This window comes from Theropithecus gelada, chromosome 4 (assembly GCF_003255815.1).
Source record: "Theropithecus gelada isolate Dixy chromosome 4, Tgel_1.0, whole genome shotgun sequence".
Taxonomy (NCBI): Eukaryota; Metazoa; Chordata; class Mammalia; order Primates; family Cercopithecidae; genus Theropithecus; species Theropithecus gelada.
In genome coordinates, this window is record NC_037671.1 from 152050308 (window position 1) to 152058422 (window position 8115).

The 8115-nt window shown below is 38.4% G+C and overlaps 1 pseudogene; it reads right to left on the reverse strand.

Annotated features, from left to right (window-relative positions):
• Window positions 1–1143: 1143 nt before the first annotated feature.
• On the reverse strand, window positions 1144–1556 carry LOC112623351 (annotated as a pseudogene).
• Window positions 1557–8115: the final 6559 nt, after the last annotated feature.

The following is an 8115-nucleotide window of genomic DNA, read 5'->3' on the forward strand; positions in this document are numbered from 1 at the left end:
AGCGACCTATTTTATTTATTTATTTTTTTGTATCCATTGATCACAGGACATCAGTGGCTACTTCAGGGACTTGGGTTAGTAGTCTCCAGGGTTTACTTTATTGGGTATCTAGGACAAACCTGACAGTCTGGAGTAGAGCAAGACAAATATGTAATACAGTCAACTAGATTATTTAAAAAGCCACCATTCCGTTATTCTTATGGGGTTGAGCAAATTGTTTCTCTATATGAGTATAACATTTATCACCCATAAACATTTAAAGTTCAAGGCTTTAAAGCAGAGTTGAAGGCAACCTGAGAATGACTCAGTATTCTTTCTTCCCTTATGTTTTATATCTGCTACTGAATTATCAGTGATGGCTCACTGTGCTTCCAGTGAGGGCAGAGGGTATTGGGCTCCCCCTAAACAGGGAGAAAAAAGGACAACAAGGATATATGTCTTTTTCACGCTGCCTACTGGTTTTGAATGTTTTAGGCTATTTAATTGGAAGAAGAAGGAATTGTTAAAGTTACTTTAAAACTCTGCAACTGCTTGATTAACAAGGAGGATAAAAACTATTGGATAAAACAGTTATTTAAATAAGGTTTAGCAATTCAGCAACATCTATCAAAATCTTTATTATTTTCATGTTTAAAAAATACTTTAGGCCAGGCAGGGTGGCTCACGCCTATAATCCCAGCACTTTGGGAGGCTGAGGTGGGCGGATCCCCTGAGGTTGGCAGTTCGAGACAAGCCTGACCAACATGGAGAAACCTCGTCTATACTAAAAATACAAAAATTAGCTGGACATGGTGGTGCACGCCTGTAATCCCAGCTACTCAGGAGGCTGGCAGGAGAATTGCCTGAACCCAGGAGGCAGAGGTTGTGGTGGGTTGAGATCCCATCATTGCACTCCAGCCTGGGAAATAAGAGCAAAACTGTCTCAAAAAAAAAAAAACAAAAAAAAAAACAAAACCCAATAAAACAAACAAAAAAAAAAAAATCAGAAGAACTTTATACAGTAAAAAAGAAAGCAAAAATAGATTTTTATTCAAAGAAGAAAAGATATGCTGCCATTGTCATGGTTCTGTAGATGATTTTAGTCTCTGGCTCCTCAACTGTGCACTGAAGTATAGGTTGATTTCAACCATGGCTTCTCCAGCTTCAGTCATTTATCAAAGCTAAAACCATAGTTTAAAGATACGTGAAAAAATAGAGCAAGTGGAAATTAAGCTTGATTATAGTCTTTCATGTGTTACTTTTGCTGTCCTTGATTGTGTATTTCTGTTGGATCAAACACTCCTATGTTACTGCTTGGCATCATAATGAATCAATATATATTCCAAGTGGCAATAGGTAAGTTGAGAAGGAAGATGAACCAGTGTAACAAAATGAGCATTAATACAGTGACAATAGTATGGCCAATCAATCTTGGAATTACCTACTTGTTTAATTTTGAGCAACATGATCTAACATTAATGTAATCACACTCTAAATCAGACAATGTAATTATGAAGACTGAGAGAAAAATGAGCCTGCAACTGAGGAGAGAGAAGGCAAAGACCATGTCCTCTTCCTCCATCTATCAAAAGCTTTAAAATGTTTATTTACTTAGAAATCCTACTCCTGATAATGTTTCAAAAGAAAACAGTAGAAAAGGCTGGGCACGGTGACTCACACCTGTAATCCCAGCATTTTGGGAGGCTGAGGCAGGTGGATCATGTGGTCAGGAGATTGAGACCATCCTGGCGAACATGGTGAAACCCTGTCTCCTACCAAAAATATTAAAAAAATTAGCCGGGCTTGGTGGCCGGCGCCTGTAGTCCCAGTTGCTTGGGAGGCTGAGGCAGGAGAATTGCTTGAACCTGGGAGACATAGGATAGAGTGAGCCGAGACTGTGCCATTGCACTCCAGCCTGGGCAACAGAGTGAGACTCCGTCTCAGAAAAAAAAAAGAAAAAAAAGAAAATTTATTTACCAAGGTATCATCTATCATATAACATGAAATATAATACAATCATTACAATACTGCCATTTAAAGTGATATTAAACTAATAAAATGGGGTAATGTTAAGAGAAAAAAGTGGGACATAAAATTATATATATATTGTATGTTAAAAGCTATAAAAAACCAACATAATACATAAAATATAAGACAATATACAAAAAAGCTAATACAGTTATATCAGATATAGGTAATATTTAATTTTCTCAACCTTTTTTGTAGGTTTTGTAAGAACAATTAAAATTTTAAAATAAGAAGCATAATTATCCCTGCTGAAAATAAGAGATTTTCCTTCTCTTTTTTTTTTTATCAGAGCATTTATTCTAGAAAGCTTGTAATTTTAAACATAATTATCCTCAGTGTCTGTGAGCGATTGGTTCCAGGCTCCCCATGACCCCCAGGATACCAAAATCCAAAGACGCTCAAGTCTCTTCTATAAAATGGCATAGTATATGCATGTAACTTATACAATCCTCCTATAGACTTTAAAGCATCTCTAGATTACTTATAATACCTAATACCATGTCTACATATCACTTCATTGACATGGACTGAATGTAGTACTTGGTGTGTGGCAAACTGAAGTTTTGCTTTTTGAAGCTTTGTGGAATATTTTTTTTTTCCCCAAATATATTTGATCCATGGTTGATTGAATCCACAGATGCAAACTCCTGGATTCAGAGGGCCCACTGTACTTTCTTGGTTCATTAAAATGTATATAAATCATCTTGAAGACTAGATAGGCCCTTTGTCAGCCCAGGAATGTCTCTCTCAATAATCTAGGAACAATGCCATTGAAATGCACACATCGAGGGAGATAGCATCCTTAATCTCCCAGTTTCTGTGGGAGGACAGGAATCTAACTTCAGTGGAAGCCAGGCTCCAGAACTACCTTCTGTCATAAAAATACGAGAAGTTTGCTTTTCCCCTGGACAAGGTCACCTAGCTAACAGGAATGATCTCCTCAATTTCTAGGTAAAGTTAGGATGAATGATGCTTGCAAATGGGGCTATCATGTTGTCTTACCTGAGAAATTGTTATTTATCTTGAAAACATGTATGTAATGAGTTGTATCTGCTTGGCAATATAAGGGGGTATGATTACTTTCTGTTTTTTGAATCTCTTAATGGATTACCTGTGATGTACCTCACATTCTGGCTTAATGTTTATTCAATAATTTTCTTTACTACCTTTATGGAGAGAATTTCTGGGTTGGGAGAAGATTATCCTTCTAATTATATTTATAATCAAATAAGTTCACATTGATATAATGAGCTTTATTATGCTTACAATGGGAAATATACTTTAAAATTATTGCCTTTTTTCCTAGTTGATGATTTCTTTACCTTTTCATTAGCAATAACTAACACCACTTTATTGGTTTATTCTATCTAAGCTCTAAGCTCCCTTCCACTTCCAATTATTTTGACTTACAGACTGTCTGTTCCATTTTCTTCTCAGCTTCACAGCATAGTTTTTAAGACCGGGAAATACATCTGCACTATCTTGTACAACTAGGAGCTCTACGAGTGCCCCATGTAAGTAAACTTAAATCCTTCCCTATTTTCTTTCTCCTTCCTTCCTTCCTTCCTTCCTTCCTTCCTTCCTTCTTTCCTTCCTTCCTTCCTTTCTCTCTCTCTCTCTCTCTTTCTTTCTTTCTTTCGATGGAGTCTCACTGTTCTCATCCTGACTGGAGTGCAATGGCATGATCTTGGCTCACTGCAACCTCTGCCTCCCGGTTTCCAGCAATTCTCCTGCCTCAGCCTCCCAAGTAGCTGAGATTACAGGTGCATGCCACCATGTCTGGCTAATTTTTGTATTTTTAGTAAAGACAGGGTTTCACCATGTTGGCCAGGCTGGTCTCGAACTCCTGACATCAGGTGATCCACCTGCCTCAGCCTCCCACAGTGCTGGGATTCCAGGTGTCAGCCACCGCACCCGGTTAGTCTTCCTTACTTTCAACACAAGGACTTTATCACTAGTTCTAGTTAGCCCTTCGTTTGATTTCTGCTTTCTGGTTTTAAACAGTTCCTTTTTTTTCTTTTGTTTATCTTTTAATACCCCTTTGAGTGCTTTGAGCTGCATTTTATACTTAATGTGCATAAATTTTTTATATAATTTAATATTCAAACTGGGACACTTTTGAGGGTGAAAAGGTGGGGTTAATAATTACTGGGAAGTTATGCTGTAACCAGGACTGTGCTAGGCAAAACTGGATGTATGTAGGCAAAAGAATCTGAGGTTGGGAGTACCTTTGACTCAAATTAGTGATTTAGTGTAATTAACCAATAACGTGGTTATGAACTGATTGTTAACACAAAGATAGGTAAAGAGATAGATAAATGCAATATTTTGGGTATACTTATTTTAAAACACTTTTGTTGTTTATCTGAAATTAAAATTTAATTGAAGATTCCATATTCATATTTGTTAAATCTAGTAACCTCAGATGCATGGTCATCATAAATATGTTTATTGAAACTGTTTTCCTCAAGGATGGCAATTTCTTATTCATCAGTAGGGTAAATAACTCAGCATTTACAGTATATTATTTAAAATAAGTTAATAGGCCGAACACCATAAAACTAACAAATAGGGTGTATTAGTTTACATGACTAGAAAGAAATATATTTATACCATAAAAAACATAATTTCTTATTTTTTAGGGGAAAATTAAGCTAATCTAATTAGGACTCTAAAGGATAAACATAATTTGAATGGCTAAATAAAATAAATCATATATTGTCTATATCTTAAAAAATTTGTTTTCTCTTTTTCATATATCTGTTCTCATAAACATTTTGAGCAGAAAATACAAAAATATATTACCATATAAAAGTGATCTCGTTACTTTTTAGGCATTCTACTGTATAGTAACTTTTTCCGGTACAGTCAAAAGATGCCTATTTGCCAGTAAGTCTTCTAAAATTCTCTAAATTTTCTTTCTCTTTCTCTTGGCTGTAACAGTTCACTAATACAATGAGAGACTAGGTCAGATGGCTGGCGTTGGTGACTTACTTCCTCCCCCTTTTGGTAGTTTAGCAAGACATCCATCTGAGTCAGTTTAACCGAAGAACAAACTAGCAGATACACTGCCTGAGTTCTGCCGCTCCCCCTTTGTCACAAGGCTGTTTTCAATGACCCGTGGCATTGTTACAGAACGCTCTCCTTGTTACACCGCCAAAATGAAGTAACCTACCCCTCTTACTCTATCAATATGTAGAGTGGTAGTAGTAGGTGAGGCACTCCTAGAACTCCTTCCAGGAAGCGTCTGGATCCCCCTGGCGTCCAGATCCCCCTGGCATCCGGATCCCCCTGCTTCAGCATGTCTCTCTGCAAGATAACACAAGCCAATGGGATGGGGTGTGCTTTGCTGTTTTCACTGCCGATATATTTGCTATATTCCCTAGGATACCCACTTTACTTTTATGCCTCTGGTTGCTAATTTTGTGTATGCGTTTGTGTCTGTGCTCCCACTACATGACATGTACTGTCTGAATTTGGGGAAGATGGCAGTGGCGTAATTTCAGACCAGAGCTGCCTTTTCATTGGAATTTTATGAGACACAAAGGGCTTCTTACCCCATGTCCAGACTGAAATAAAAAAATTCAATCACTTCATTACGATCACTTGTAAGTCATTCTTCTTTTCATTCTGAAAAGTCTCCCTTTGCACTTTATAACATTTCAGAAGTAGAACTGTTTTGTTTGTTTGTTTTTGAGACAGAGTCTTGCTTAGTAGCCCGGGCTGGAATGCAGTGGCGTGATCTCGGCTCACTGCAACCTCTGCCTCCCAGGTCCCGGTTCAAGTAATTCTCCTGCTTCAGCCTCCCGAGTAGCTGGGATTACAGACACATGCCACCATGCCCAGTTAATTTTTTGTGTTTTTTAGTAGTGATGGGGTTTCACCATGTTGGCCAGACTGGTCTTCAACTCCTGACCCGCGGCCCGCCTCGGCCTCCCAAAGTGCTGGGATTAGAGGCGTGAGCCACCAGGCTTGCCCCAGAAAGTTGAACTGTTAAGGAAAAACATATATATTTATCTAAAATATACATATTTTTTACTTAAGAATATATATATTTTGAGATAGGGTCTCACTTTGTCACCCAGGCTGGAGTGTAGTGGCACAGTCACAGCTCATTGCATCCTTGACCTACCAGGCTCAAGCAATCCTCTCATCTCAGCTTCCTGAGTAGCTGGGACTAAGTTTAAGTTTTTTGTTTTTCTAGAGACAGGGTCTCTCAGTGTTGCCCAGGCTGGTCTCAAATTCCTGGGCTCAAGCTATCCTCCCACTTGGGTCTTTCAAAGTGCTGGGATTATGGGTGTGATCCACTAAGCTTGACCAAAGAAAATAATTTGTACTTCCCTCTTAAAACGAATTCAAGGTTTTTTTTTTTTTTTGAGATGGAGTCTAGCTCTGTCGCCCAGGCTGGAGTGCAGTGACATCATCTCGGCTCACTGCAACCTCCATCTCCCAGGTTCAAGTGATTCTCCTGCCTCAGCCTCCCAAGTAGCTGAGATTATAGGCACATGCCACCATGCCCAGCTATTTTTTTTTTTTTTTTTTTTTTGAGACAGAGTTTTGCTCTTATTGCCCAGGCTGGAGTGCAATGGCGTAATCTCAGCTAACTGCAACCTCTGCCTCCTGGGTTCAAACAATTCTCCTGCCTCAGCCTCCTGGGTAGCTGGGATTACAGGCATGTGCCACCACATCTGGCTAATTTTGTATTTTTAGTAGAGATGGGGTTTCTCCATGTTGGTCAGGCTGGTCTCGAACTCCTGACCTCAGGTGATCTGCCCGCCTCGACCTCCCAAAGTGCTGGGATTACAGGTATGAGCCACTGTGTCTGGCCTAATTTTTTGTATTTTTAGTAGAGACGGGCTTTCTCCATGTTAGCCAGGATGGTCTCGATCTCCTGACCTCGTGATCTGCCTGCCTCAGCCTCCCAAGGTGCTGGGATTACAGGTATAAGCCACCGAGCCTGGACTAAGATTTAAATAATTATGGAATCTTTGTTAAATAAGCATGAACATTTTAGAATGTAAATTTCAGAATTAAAGAAATATTAGGTAGATGAACATATTTACTGGTTTTGTAAATTATTTCAGGATGACCTGGGTTACAGGTGCTTGCTTAAGGCACATATGTGAAATAAAACTTAAGGAATAGCCCTCAATGGTTTATGAATCTCCTATCCTTCCCCTTCCCTCTTTGGAATGGGTTGAGTGCTTTTATGGTGAAAGTCTTATTCCTTGCTCTTTTCCTTGATATGACAAATTAATACTCTGAGTATAATATATATTTTAAAAAACTAAACCTGTTTATTCTCTTCTCTGGCGGTTTGACATTTCTGTGTAGTACCCTCTGCCAAGTTAAGCTCTAAATTCTCTTTGTTGATTTTACTGAAAGCTGTAAGTAAATGATACTTCTACATTTGGGGGATAATTTTATTTTGCTTTAAAATATTGAAATAAACAGAAAATCACCCAACAGACATTATCGTCTATCATTTTTCCTATAGTTTAAGTCATTTTAAGATCAAATGTTTAATTTTCAAATATGTTCTGCAGAAAGACTTGGATTTTCCCCACTTGCCTTTACATACTTTGCTGTGTGTGGTCAGGGCTGGGACTTTACAAATTATATTTCCTTGGGTCCTTTGGTACTGGCAGAAGATCAGAAGAATAAAGGAAAAGAGAAGCTTCTGGTTTCTAGCTTATACCAGTCGGAAACGCTGGTAGTTGTTGTTATGGCCTTGGAAGTCAGATGATTTCACACTTTCAAATGGAAGCAGAACTTTTCCATGTGAAATCATTCTTACTCAGTGTTCCAGAATCAGCCAACAGTGCAGTTTCAGGTGTGTGTTCCAGGCCAGAATCATTAGCAGTTTCTAATCTCTAGGTTTTATTTCCACTTCCTTCTTGCTCCCCTGTCTCCCGTCATATTTTGTTCTTCTAGATATTTTAGCACCTTTGTTTCCAGTTTCCTGTTGTTATGCATTTAAATGCTTAGTGTTTCTCTGTTTTTCTAACTGGACCTTGACTGATAAAAGTACTGATAAAAAGCCACTAAGAATCCTACACTACAAATAGAACATATGTCTTTGACACCAGAAGAAAGAGGCACCTGAAA